Below are 14386 nucleotides of genomic sequence, written 5' to 3' on the forward strand. Positions count from 1 at the left end.
AGAGGAATAATAAAAGGGTTGCAAAACACTTTGTCCACAAGCTGGTGAGGCAGGTAATACAAGTATTATCATTCCCATTTTACTGAAGAGAAAACTGAGGCTTGTAGAAATTGTTACTTGCTCCGAGTCATATGCCTATAAAGGGTCAGCTTGGATTGGAATGCAGAGGTCTCTTGCCTGTGCTCTTTCCGTTAGGCTAGGAAACCTCTCTACATAGCAATATTAGCTGACATTTATAGAACACTGGGAAGCTTAGAAACATCATCTTATTTGAACCTTACAGCAACCCTGAAAGGTAGATACTACAAAGGTATCATTAGCCCCATTTTACAGTTGAAGAAACTGAAGCTCAAACCATTTGAGTGGTTTGCCCAGAAAATACGAGTAGCGAGTGATAAGATTCGAACCTACATTTCTCCCTTACTCCAAATACAACACTCTTCCCACTATACCATGATGCTGGTATGGACAGCCAGGAACATGCTAACATATAATAAAACATAAGATTCTCTGACATACCCAGCCACACACACATGCCCAAGTTCTTTGGGGTATCCAAGCCTGAAACTCCTTCCCATCTAGATACCCTATCCTTTCATTACTCTCCTCTGACTTTGACACACTTGGCTCAACCCAAAAGTCTCTAGGAGAGAGGAGTCCCAAAGGAAATTCCTATCTCAGTATGAGGGACATGATCTTGATTATACAGGAGTCTTCAGAAACAAGCTTCAGTGGTGGCTATAGGTGGGGGAGGCTTACAGGGTGGGTAGGGGGAAAATGGTCAATATCACCACGGAAAGCATTATGAATTCTTGTTAGATCTGGAAGATACTTCAGGAATCATCCAGTCTCATCTTCTCATTTGACAACTGAGGAAACTGAGGCCTAGAAAAATGTACTCATTTGCCCAAGACCACACAGCTAATATCAGCCTCAGGATTCCCACCCGGGTCTTTTGACTTCAAATCAAGCCTCTTTTCAATTCACCATACCCTCCAGGCTGTGATTTTACGGGCAACAGTAGACTTCCTCCCTTGGGCCCCAAGTATATATATCCTCTATCAGACTAATCTACCAAGTGATAAGAACTTCTTCCCAAAGAGTTAATCTCTTGGGTTAAAGATCCTTGTCTAGAAGGCTTCTTTAAAATGCAAATAATAGGTGAATGCTATCATTAAACTATAACCCCTGCCCCCCTTTAATTAGAGATCCAAACAGGAGGAAAAGTGACAAATTTCACTCCAAACGAAAAAGGTAAAGATTGTGTGGAAGGGTTTAGCCCTGAACCAGAAAAAGTAGGCCCCAAACAAATGTTTATTGATTATTGACTAACTGACTAGAAGGGTGGGTCCTCTGGGCACCAGGAAGAGGTGATAATACTCCAGGAAATGGGGGCTGGGGGAGGCTGGTGGGGGCACATCTCTCCATCACTTTCTTAAGTCTTGGTAATCAACAAAAACGTAAGTCAAGCCCAGATTTTTAGCATCTACTCATTTCTGAGGTATAAATGCTCACCCTGAAATTTTAATAATTGAATCTCTGCTCACTTCAGCTCACCCCTGGGAAGAAGGAATAGTTAGTGTGAGTGAGGGTGGCTCATAGTCTCCTCCACAATTTTGCCCTAGGCCAGCCCTGGGTAAAGATTTCTGAATCCTCACTTTAAGCCCACCAGACCTCTGCCCTCCAGCACCAGGAGGTCCAGCCACCTCCAACCAAAGGTCTTTATTTGAGGAAGGCTGCTGTTTATTAGAGACTACTAGTCTGGAGATCTGAGTTCAAATCTCAGCTGGATGGCTAAACACTTGGGTGACTTTAGGCAAATAAGTTCCCTTCTTGTCTCCTCCTGGTCTGTAGAGGGAGGGATTTAGAGAAGCAAGCCTGTCCTAGTTGAATGCACACCTGGCCTTGGAGTCAGGAAGGCCTGACCTCAAGTCTCCTATGGGCTGGCTGGTTGATCCTGGGACAGTCAATTTCACCTCTCGAGGCTTCTTCAGTTCTCTAAGACTGCTGGGAAAGTGATGCTCCCCACTGATATAGTTTCCCATCTAGAGTTTAGGATTGCGACTATGATGGAATCACGGTTCGGATAAAAAATAAAATGAAATGAGGGTGTTCTTAAGAGCCTAACAGTCTATAAATTTGGGAGCCAGTAGGTAGGTGATAAGACACCAAGGAGCATGGGGTAGGGTGGTAGAGTAGGAGGTGAGGAAACCTGACCTGGGGACCATAGGACTTTTCCTACTGCCTACCTAGAATGGGACAGAAAAGAACTCCTTACCCTAGCAACATGTACACCTTCCCTTCGGACTCACTGAAGGGCATTTATTAAGCACCTACTGTTTGCCGAGTGCTTTATAAATATTATCTCATTTGATCTCACAAAAACCCTAGGAGGTAGGTGCTAATATCTCATTTTACAGTTGAGAGGAACTGAGGAAGACAAGAACTAGTAAGTGTCTGAGGCAAAATTTGAACTCAGTCTTCCTGATTCCTGACCCAGAGCCCTACCTATCCGCTATGCCACCTAAGTTCCTAGGAAAGCCCTAGTCAGGAGTGGGGAAGCTGCGACCTCCTTTCTGTGACGTTTGGATTTGGTCAAAAGGCGGGCACTTGAGGACCTAGAGGGCCACTTGTGGCCTTGAGGCTGAAGGTTCCCCTCCTTTGCCCTAGATGGAGATCATTTAACCACTTGAGGCCTCAGTTTCCTTACCTGCAAAATGAGGCATTTGGCCTGGAAGAGCTCTAACATCCTTTCTAGTTTTAAGGCCTGCTGTGTGTGCAGGTTGGGAAAAGTAGTGATAGCAGGAGGGGGCGTCCAGAGGAAGGTTCACTGTAGACTCAGAAGGTGGGCTTGAGGGTCAACCGGGCAGCACTGGTTAAGTCTTTTCTAAACCTGTTTCCATTTGTCCAACATTCAATCTACATGACAGTCATGAGGACCAAATGAGATAATGCAAGTGCATTTTGTAACCCAAAAGCACCAGATACACATCAGCTATTATCGCTCCCAAGTGTGGGCTTGGAGGTCCAGGCAAAAATGAATGAAACTCATCTCTCGTGTTTCTCCTGTTTACCACACGGTGGATAGTTTCCACCTTCCCTGCAACGGGCTCCTCTCCCCCCAGGACGGGGCACCTCCAGAAAGAGAATCAATAATGGTTCTTCACAGAAAAGGAGCCTGGCAGCAGAGGAGGGACTGGGAAAAGGGGGGAGGCAGGGGTTTACAATGGTCACAGGTGCAATTCTTCCTCCTCCAGGCTCTCCCATCCCATTCTTATAAGGGATAGTCTCTCCCAACCCCCACCCCTCAGGCTCCCCTCTCTTTCTCCCAACCCCCACCATATATTCACCTAGCCCAGACTCAACTCCAGGCCCCTCTGGTTGGAGTTCCCCCTCCCTCCCCCACCCTTCTAAAAGATATCCTCCAAAGAGGTTCCCTGGAGTGGGTGCCCTCAGGGTGAAGACTAGTAGGCCTCTCCCTCCATTTCTTCATTCTTCCCCTTCCTTCCCCAGCTCAAAACAGAGGTAAGAAGGTTAAAGACAATAAGCCAGGAGAGCTATTGTTCCAAACAAAAGATAAGAGGAGAGGCTCTCCAGGGAGTGGCCTCCCTCCCCCCACTCCTCCCCAGCTACATTCCAGGGCAGACTCCCAGCCCTCAGTCAAGCTAACCCAGCAGGCCTTAGTAGCCCCTGCCTTTAACCCTTTCATTACCTCTCCAGCCCTTCCCCTTCACCTATTCAAGAGATATTCCTGAAGAGATATTCCAAGGGCTCCTTAAGCAGATGGGGAAAAAATGAGGCAGAGGAGGATGGAGGTACTAAGCAGGTTAGCATTCATAAGAATTGCAATAATAATAATAATAAATTTAACATTTATATACCACTTACTGTGTTCTAAGCACTATACTAAGCATTACAGTTATTAACTATCTCATTTGATCCTCACAACAACCCTGGGAGGTTGGATGCTATTATTAATCCCATTTTATAGAAGAGGAAACTGAGGCAAACAGAGGTTAAGTGACTTGCTCACAGTCAAACAGCTGGTAAGTCTGAGGTCGTATATGAACACTGATCTTCCTGACTCCAGTCTCAGTACTCTAGCTACTGTACCACCTAGCTACCCCAAGGGTGGTTGGCATTCATCCTGCTTCCACATATCCTGAATGCCACCCACCATGATATTGGAATTAAAAACCCTAAAATATCCTGAGTATCAAGAACAAGGGGACGAGAGAAATTGCACATAAGGGCAACCCCCCATCTCCACCCCATGACCTCCTTTCCCCTTCTTACATTTTCTCTTCTCTTGGGCCCAATGTCCCTCTTAGGGCCGAGGTTGTTTGGCAGATACTTTTGTAGTTGAGTTATTTTTTAGTCATGTCCCATCTCTTTGTGACTCCATCTGGGGTTTTCTTGGCAAAGATACTGGGTGGTTTGCTATTTCCTTCTCCAATTCATTGATGAAGAAACTGAGGCAAACATGGTTAAGTGACTTGCCCAGAGTCACATGGTTACAAGTATCTGAGGTTGGATTTGAACTTAGGTCTTCCTGACTCCAGGGCCAGTGCTCTATCCACTGTGCCACCTAGCTAGCTGTTCCTTAACCAACATTAGTGGCCTTCAACTAAATAATAGATTGACATCTAAACTCTGAGAAAGAGGTCTGGGCTTGGAGTCAAAAGACCTGTACTCTGGATTGGGTAGGTGACATTGGACAAATAGCTTTCTCTCTCTGGCCTTATGTGTCGCCATCTGCAGAGTGTAGAGAATTGTTCTTTGTTTCTTTCCCCAGAAGGATATATAGTTCTTTTCAAGGCAAACCCATGGTCTGTAGGTACAGACCATGTCCCAATTAAAAACAAAAAAGAAGAAAGAAAAAACAAAAGGAAAGGGGAACTCAAGTCATCTTTAGCCTTTGATTCAGCTTTTCCTCAATAAGTCTTTTCATAAATACTCCCATTAAACCAGGAGAATGTCACACACAGTAACAGCAACATTGTGTGATGACCAGCTGTGATAGACTTAGCTCTTCTCAGCAATACAATGATCCAAGACAAATCCAAGGGACTCATGATGGAAAATGCTATCCACATCCAGAGAAAGAATGATGGAGTCTAAATACACATCGAAGCATACTATTTTCTCTCTTTTTTTTGTTCTTTCTTTCTTATGGTTTTTCCCTTATGTTCTGATCCTTCTTTTACAACATGACTAATGGGGAAATATGTTTAATATGATTGTACATGGATGGCCTATATCAGATTGCACACTGTTTGGGGGGGGAGGGGAGGAAGGAAGAAAAATTTAGAACTCAAAATCTTATAAAAGTGAATGCTGAAAACTAAAAATAAATAAATAAATAGATTCAAGATAAAAAAAATTATCCTATTAACATTTCCCACAACTCATACCACCTGTCTGTAAAAATCTCTATAACTTCCTTTCAACCACTCTTTAGCACTTTAGATATAGTAAAAACCAATAAATTTGGAGTCAGAGGATGGGAATTCAAATCCTACTTTTACTATTTGGCCTCAGTTTTCTTATTTGTAAAATGAGAGGGTTGAATTAGAGGACCTCAAAGTTCCTTCCAGCTCCAACGCTATGATCCTCCCCTCCCCATACACACACACACACACACACACACACACACACACACACACACACACACGTACATATACCTCTAGAGCCAAAGCTAAGCTGCATCAATTTTTTTATCCACTTTATCAGTGGGGTAGAAAGCGACAGCAGGAATCTGTGACAGAGAGTTCTTCAGGAGCTCCTTGAGGGAAAGCACTTCCTTCTCTCTTGGTCCATGCCCTTGATTTAATGTTAGGGACCCAGAATAGAAGAGCATCACCAATAATAATGAATTCTTCCAAAGACTGAGTCATTTGTGGGAGGGAGGGAGGTGGGACAGAAAGGGCAAGAAGGGAAATTGAGGCACCGGATGGTTAGCTGACTGACTACCAGAAAGGAGAGGATCAAGACTCAACCCCATGAAGTCAGAATGGGGATGGAGAAAGGAAGGAAAGGACAAAGGAATACCGGACATTCGTGGTACATGAATGTTATGGAATATTAATGTGCTGAAAGAAACAGTGAAGACAATGAATTCAGAGAAGCAAGGTAAGACTTAACATTAATTGATCCAAAGAGAAGGAAGCAGAAACATACAATGACTAAAACAATGCAAATAGAAACAACAACAACAATAAAACAATCAAAACTGAATGTGCAAAATTATAATGGCCAAGCTTGACCCCAATGAAGAAATAAGAAAAGGAACCTCTTTCTCTCCCCTCCTCCATTTAAAAAAAAATTTTTTTAACAGAGGCTATACTTAGAGGCTATGGGGGACATTAGATAACTCAGTTGATACATTGGGGTGGTTTTTTTGTTGTTGTTGATTAGTTGTGTTGGACTCTTTGTGACCCCATTTGAGGTTTTCTTGGCAAAGAAACTGGAGTTGTTTGCCATTTCCGTTTCATTTTACAGAGGAGGAAACTGAGGGTTAAGTGACTTGCCAGGGTCACACAGTAAGTGTCTGAGGCTGGATTTGAACTCAGGTCTTCCTGACTTCAAGGCCAACATTCTATTCACTGTGTCACCTAGCTCCCCCCTGATGTATCAGTTTCATTGAAATTTTCTCTTTTTTCACCTCTTTTTTCTTCTATTGTAATACAGAGAGGGAGTAGGGCAAGAAATAACAGTGGGGAAATGCAGGTGATATTAAAACAAAATATATCAATCAAATTGAATTTTCTAAAATGTCTTTTTAAAAAGATGAATAAATCTCTGACTGAATAAAAGGGCACCAGACCCCCACCCTTCTGGTTCTAAGCCCCAAAATGACCAGGAAAGAAGTGGGAATATGTCATCTGCTATAAAAATCCCTCCATCACAACCTCACCCTACCCTCCCAACTCCACTTCCTAACCAATCAATGAAATTACACTGATATTCTTACTACTGGGCATACCTAAGTCCACAAAGAAGTCAAAACCAGAAACTACTTGAAAACAAAAGGAGTGACCATCAATTGGAGAATGGCTGGAAAATGGTATATGAAAGTAACAATTATTATTGTGCACTAAGAAATACCAAATCCAGAGAAAGATGGTAAGATTTTTATAAACTGATACAGAGTAAAATAAGCCAGAGCAAGAGAGTATGATAAATGGTTACAACAATCCAAATGAAAAGATAACCAAAAGGAAGTTGAACTCTAAGCAATAGAAAAAGCAATCATGGTCCAATGGGAGGAGATAATGAAATCTACCTCCTCCCTCCTGGCAAAGATGGGGAAGGCTACTAGAAAAGAATATTGTACATGTTTTCAGGCATCTATATATCAGATTTTTGCTTTGTTTTTCTTTGTCATAAAGTGCGGGGAGGGTTCAACCTGAAGTAAGGGAGTGGGAAATGATTGTAATGTAAAATCAAAAATCATCATAAAACACACATTTATATTTAATTATACTGACCTCCTTTGAAAGTTTAAAAGAGTTACCTAAACGAGGTATTCCTCAGCTACTGAGTGAGGGTACCTAAAACTTGTTTACCTTCCGCCCCTTCTCTGTGATGAGTCTTACTGCCTACCTCAACCCTGGTGATGCTGAGAGGCACCTTCTTTGCTTTTGTCTCCCAAAAGGCAGGTAACCTGGGTTTTTTTTTTTTTTTTTTTTTTTGGTGGGGGTGGGGGGCCCTGGAGGCAGTGGTTTTCTTATTGAACTGGTTGGGGAATAGGACAGGACAGTGTTTGATTTCTCATTCCATCCCGTTCCACATACAGCACATTCCATTCTAAGCACAGCAATTGGGGGTGGGGGTTGGGGTTTGGTCCAGCCCAGAGGAAAGAACACTGCAAACTCTGCCCCCAATGTCCCAAGAGCAGCCAGAAGTATGGCGGAGATTACAAACCAATAATGGTAAAGGGACTGACGGGGCCGTCTAGCCCCGTCCCTTCCCCCTTACTGACACTTCCTCTTTCCTTTCCTTCCCTCTCCAGGGCTGTCACTGAAACCTAAGCTGTGCACATGTCCCCAGCAGACACAGCAGAACAATGGTTTTTTTGGGGGGGGCAGCGTGTGGTGGCTGGACATTAATGCCCATCCCACACATACTGCAGAAGGCCATTTAAACTCTAAGGCCATTGAGCAGAAAAATCTGAACACAGGTGTCAAGGGAACGGAATTTCAGATTTAATTGAGGGTGTCAAATGTCCCAGGGGAGCTAAGGGAATGATAGGGTGGAAGAGAAAGAATATTGTTTGGGAAGAAGGGAAGCAGCTGGAGATTCTGCCCTCTACTTCTTTCTCCTTTCCTCCCTTTCCTCATCCCCAACCTGACTTCATGGGGTTAAGTCTTGACCCTGACTTTGGAGCGTGTCAGCTCACCATTCAGTGCCTCAGTCTCCCTTCTCACCCTGTTTTGTACCACCTTTGTCCCTCCCACAAATGATTCAGCCTTTGGAAAAACATTTGAAAGGTGAGGTGACTTACTCTGAATGGTATGGCACAGCAAGAAAGACCACGCGTTATCCAAGCCCATGAGTTTACCCACAGAGAGGAGGCAGTGTCTCTCCCTGGTGACTTCCTCTTAATCTTACTCCCCTTGGCTCGTGCTTTCTCTTCTAAGAGGAAGAATCTGGGAAGAGAGAAGAGTTACAGCTGTTGCCTTCTCTCTATATTCTTTGCCAGACTCTCTCTAAACCAACCAACGGCAGAACAGAGACTGTTTAGGACTCTACCCTACACATTCCTGGGAATTGGGCAGAGAGACCTCAGAGAAGAAAAAGGAAGTTAGTGGGTGTAGGAGACTTTCTGAACTTGAGGAGAGCTCGGTCCTATTCACCCTATGGGTGGAAAGTCCAGAAGGGGAGGGGGGAGGTCATTAATATAGGTGTTAAGCAAAGGTTAGCCAAACTAGGCAGGGCTGGTATTAAAGAGAACAGATGCTTTGAGAAAATCCTTTACCTAATATCGGGATGAGGGTCAGGAGGCAGGGAGAAGGAAGGATGCCTCTGACCCTGGAAAGGAAGTACCTCACCACCAGGATACCACAACCAGGGTAAAAATCTTATTAAAGACAGAGAATTTCATATACAATATTTTATATAGTTAATATACAATATTTCACAAAATAATAACAGTGTGTTACAATGGAAGGAACCTTGGATTTGAAGTCAAAAGGCCCAGGTTCAAATCTTGTCTGCTATTCTTTCTAGATTTGATCTCAGGCCAGTCACCTGACTTCTCTAGGACTCAATTTCATCTTCTATAAAAATAAGAGTGTTAGATTAGATCACCTCTAAGATCCCTTTGGGCTTTAATATCTTATGATTTTTATGAACTCTGACTTCCAACTAAGGATACCCATTCAATCCAGAGCAGCCAAGTAGTGCTTCAGAGCCCATTTGCCAACCCCTATTATCCAACCGAAGCAATCTGTTTGGCATACTAACGCGCTGTTGGTAGAGTGGCGAATTGGTCCAACCATTCTGGAAAGCAATTTGGAAATATGCTAAGAAGGTGACTAAAACGTCCAAATCTTTTGACCCAGAGTTCCCAGTGCCAGGCACATCCCCCAAGGAAGTCAATGACAAATGGAAAAGTCTCATCAAAATATTTATAGCAGCACTTTTCAAAGTAGCAAAGAATTAGAAACAAAGTAGATGTCCGTGGATTGGGGAATAGCTAAGGAAGTTGTGACATGCAAATGTAACAACATGTTACTGTGCTGGAAGAAAGAAATAAGGAGACTACAGAAAAACAAAGAAAGACTTAAATAAACTGATGAAAAAATAAAGTAAGTATATCCAGAAAATCAACATATCCAATGACTATTTAACAACGTAAGTAGAAAGGACAATTGAAGCTGAATGTTATAATGAGGAAGCTAGGTCCCAAAGAACAGATCAGAGAGCATCTCTTTCCCTTCTTTGCAGAGGTGAAGGGGCAATGGGTATGGACTTGGTTGACGTATTAGATAGTTTTGATGAACTTTTTCTTCTTTTTTATTCTTCATTAGGAGAGATGGTTCTGGGAAGGGGAAGAGAAGTTATATATTGGGAAATGAAGGTAATGTTAAAATAAAATATATTAATAAAAATTAAACTTTAAAAAAAAGAAATAATTCATTCAACGATTTTGTTAGCTACTTGACCTAAGAAGGATAGTTTAGTTTGTGGTGGGAATGGTAATAGAGAAGAAGGAACATAGGAGAGCTACAATGCAAAGACCTCAGCCCAGGGACTAGTCAGGAATGTAACTGCCTCTCCCCTACCCCACATCCACAAAAGATGTGGCTGGCTTAAGAGAAGGCTCAATTCTTTAAACATTGGATCTTCACCAATGGGGCTAAAGGGGAGGAGGGCGAGGTCAGAGCAGGTCTCCTCTGGGCCCTTATTTTCAACCCCCTGGCAGGCACCGTGACCATCACCCGAGTTAAGAAGGCCAGATTCCAGGAAGGGGACCAGCAGAGTGTGAATGCAATGAGTTCAGGCAGGAGCAGGCCCTCTTAAGCAAACAGTGAACACAAAAATAACTCCATTCAAAGCACGATTTACTGAGCTCCCAGCTCCTGAAGCTGGCCCTTCCAGCACAGTTCTTTTCAAACATATGGCCTCACCCCTGAATGGGGGTGAGGAGATGGTGGTTGTGGAGGGAAAAGGTCCTGTTCTATTGGTATTCCCCTCCCAAAGTAAGTGCCAACTTCATGTCAGCCTCCCAATGTCCATCTCAAATGTCCATCACCATGTCAAACTTGAGTCCTGCAAAGGACTCAATCAGCACATCAGCTCTTACAGAGTAAGGGGTAGTCAGAGACTTGTATCTCTTGTACCAGTCTGCTATACACTCACACTCATGCGTGCGCGTGCGCGTGCACATATGCACCATCACAATACTGGATGCATAGTAGGTCCCCAGTGAATGTTGATGTATCTCTCACTCATTCACTTAGCTGCCTTGAGAAATATTAAGGCTAGTTTCCCCATTGGGGGAAAAAGGATCATGTAAATGGTGGGGGGAAGGGGGCTCAGAGAGAGGGGAATGCCTTATGCCACTCACAATACCAGGGACAGAATTAGGAATATGCCCACCCATCCCTGAATTCCAGTATATACCTGAAAGGCAAGTGGGCCAAAGACTACTGGCTAGTTTCCCACCTCTGCATCTTTGCTAATGCTGTTTCCTGTCTAGAATGTCCTCTCCCTAAATCTCTGCCTATTGAAATCCTGCCTATCCTTCAGCATCTGGCTTAAATGCCAATTCCTCCATGGAATTTTTCCTGATCTCCTTTCCCCAAAGGTTCTCTCTCCCTTCAGTTAAATACACATAGCACTTTACTGGATATTTATTATGTGCTAAAGTGTAAGCTTATGTACTGTCCTATTCTCTGCCCTGCCCCTACTCTCCAACTGGCACAGGACAGTGACTAGTCCAACTCATTTCTCTATAGAACTCAATGTCCAAGGCAAAAATGACAATGCAGTACCCTGCATCTAGTAGGTGCTTAATGAAGGCTGCTTTGACAGCAAAAACCTGAGTTTGGGAATACAAAAATTTTAGAAGGAATGGAGAATGTGTAATGGGAGACACCTTTTTGAGAAAGAGAAGATTGGGCAATTGTGATTGAAATTCTGGTGAAAACTGCTGCTGGTTTTCTTAAGTATTTTCAAGTAGCAATCAGTTTGGGGAGGGGAATTAGGAAGGAATAGAAAAGTTTATTCTCACTGTTCAGAGGGCCTAATAATAATAATAACTCACATTTCTGTTCCAGATTCTGACATTCATAAAGCACTTTTAAGGTTTGCAATGTACTTTAAATAAATTATTTTAATTGAGCCTCATAACATCCCAGGCAGCTAAATAAATATATCACAGACATTATTTATTTCCATGCCCCCCTCCATTTTTTGAGAAGAGGATACTGAGGGTCACAGAGTTAAGTTACATCAATTTTCACAAAACAGCAAGTCCAAGTGGGATTTCAACCCAAGTTTCTTTTTAATTTATAAGGCATTATCCCCACAATTTTATAAGGGTAGTAATGCAAATAATATCTCTAGGAAAAAGATTTAAAGTATTCAAGTGACTTGCTCAAGGTCACACAATTATAAACAAAAGAGTCAGGACTAGATCCTGATTTCCAGATGAGCAAGACCCGGAGTCAATCTTGTTCTTCTATGGCAGTCCCCCATCTCTCTGCTAGTCTGACCTACCTATTTCCAGAGCTTTTAATTCAACATCGAATTCCTACAATATCTCTAGCCATGCATGGATGAAAGAGAGAAGATTAACATTTTTCTCCAAGCCTATTAAATACTCCCAGGCTGGGGCATTTAGGGGTCAGCTAGGTGACAAAGACCACTGAGGCTGGAGTCAGGAAGACCTGAGTTCAAATCTAGCTTCAAACAATAGCTGTGTGACCCTGGGCAAATCACTTCTGTTTGCCTCAGTTTCCTTACCAGTAAAATGGAGATAATAATGGCACCAATCTCCCAGGGTGGTTGCGAGGATCAAATAAGATAATAACTCTAAGGCACTTACAGGCACAAGAGAAGCACTATATAGCATTTATTATTATTATTATTATTATCATTCCCCCAAGCTCCTTCCATTTTCCCCTATTTATAGCAGTGGGAGGTTCCTAAACAGTAAGCAATATAAATACAGCCTAGGAGGCAGACACCCAGGAGGAAGAGGCCTTAACCCTTCCCCAGTGACTCTTCCTCAGGGCCCAAGACATCTGGGGTTCCATCTCTCTCAGGAAATTCACCAAACCCCACTGACACAAAAGCACATCAATCCTGGAGCCTGATGCCAAGAAAGCTATGCACTGGGGAAGAGGTCCTGAGTTTTTCTTCCACCAGACAGATTGGGCTGGGTGAAGAGGGCCCCACCAGAGAGGGATGGAGGGAAGGGTGGAGTGAGTAGAAAGTTCCTTTCATTAAAACCAGCCAAAAAAAAAAAAAAAACAACCCGAAGGGGGGTAGTGAGGTGAGCCTAAACACAGGATCTGGTATCTGAATACTTATTCTCTCTTCTTTGAAGCCCAGTATTTGTACTAATTAATCTCATACCCAAAGTTATGTTGTTTCAGACTGCCCACAATCAGTAAGGAGACAGGGTCTTTGCCCTCCTGCAGTTACTAAGTCTGAACCGCTAGCTCTGACCTCTTCATAATATTCTGAGTTTAAAAGAAGGGAGGCTGACTCCCTCTTTCTCCAATGGAAAGCTGAGGTCCCAAAGGGGTACTTGCCCAAGACCAGGGAGTGGGACTCAGATTTAGAATTCCAGAGCTTGGTCAATGGGCTCCACATCACAAAGAAAGGGGAGGCCCAGGGTGTCAGAAAAATCAAAGCAGCAATTAAATCAATGCTTTCCCTTCAGCCCAGCAGGCAACAGGGCCCCTTCATTCTCCTAGTTTCCTACAGCCCCTGGGAGACCCCACAACACCAATACTCGTCTTAGTGTCTGTCTTTGTCTGTTCTTTCTCTCTGTGTGTCCGTGTCTTTTTCTCTCTATCTCTGTCTCTCTGGGTCACCCTGACTCTGCCCGGAAATTCTCACGGAGAAAAAGCAAAACTTCCCAGGAAAACTTCCAGCTTCCTCCCTAGACTGATGTCGTGGGGGCCTTTGCCAAGAGGTCTGGCGGAATTCTGAAGCCGCTGCCAATTCCTTTGGGGTCAGGAGCCGGAACCACCCGGTCTGTAGAGCGCAGGGTCTTCCCAGAAAGCTGCCTCCCCTAAATTCAAAACTCATTCCCCTGCTCTGCTCCATAGACAACAGCACAAGCACACTACACAACTCCACGACATCTTCCTATGCCTACCCCATGCCCAAGATGAGCAACAGAGGGAGAATGCCAGACTAGCCAGTGGGAGAATCCCCCAACCTCTGGGCAGATCCAGTCAGGGACACGTGTGTGGTGTGTGTATTTATATGTTGAATACACTTTGTATGAAAACAATGGCGAGCCGCTGGGAATGGGACTATCCCCTTCCCTAGACTTTTATTTTGCAAAATCAGAACAAGAAAATTCACCTCGTGTATCCCTGAATTAAAGAATAATTGGGGGTGGGGGGTTACCAGTGTAGGATGGGGGGAAAGCTAGAGAGAAACAGCAGAATTAAGACACAAACAGGATGCCGCCTCCCCCATCTCCTCTTGGGAATGAACCTAGGGCTGATTGGATTGGGGTGGGAAGGAAGGGAGGGGGTGAGCAGAGAGGGAAGGGTTGGATTGATATCCCAGTATCTAGGGACAATTCCTGGGGGTTGTGTGTGGGGGGGGTATGTCACATAAACCCGCCCCCTCCCTTCACGAATACAACACACACACACACACACACACACACACACACACACACACACACACA

The 14386-nt window shown here is 43.7% G+C and overlaps 1 protein-coding gene across 7 annotated transcripts in view; it reads right to left on the reverse strand.

Moving 5' to 3' along the window:
- SOX13 (SRY-box 13) overlaps nt 1–14386 on the reverse strand; it is a 93404-nt gene that overhangs the window by 60095 nt on the left and 18923 nt on the right. For 4 of the 7 annotated variants that reach the window (XM_027871676.1, XM_027871680.1, XM_027871674.1 and 1 more), the window contains exon 2: nt 8507–8651. The exons of 2 other annotated variants lie outside the window; for them this stretch is intronic. The gene's annotated coding sequence lies outside the window, so the exon portion shown is untranslated. The remainder of the gene's footprint in view (nt 1–8506; nt 8652–14386) is intronic. One more of the 7 variants, XM_027871677.1, reaches the window with a different exon arrangement.

Source organism: Vombatus ursinus, unplaced genomic scaffold, assembly GCF_900497805.2.
Source record: "Vombatus ursinus unplaced genomic scaffold, bare-nosed wombat genome assembly UNPS02014798.1, whole genome shotgun sequence".
Classification (NCBI taxonomy): Eukaryota; Metazoa; Chordata; class Mammalia; order Diprotodontia; family Vombatidae; genus Vombatus; species Vombatus ursinus.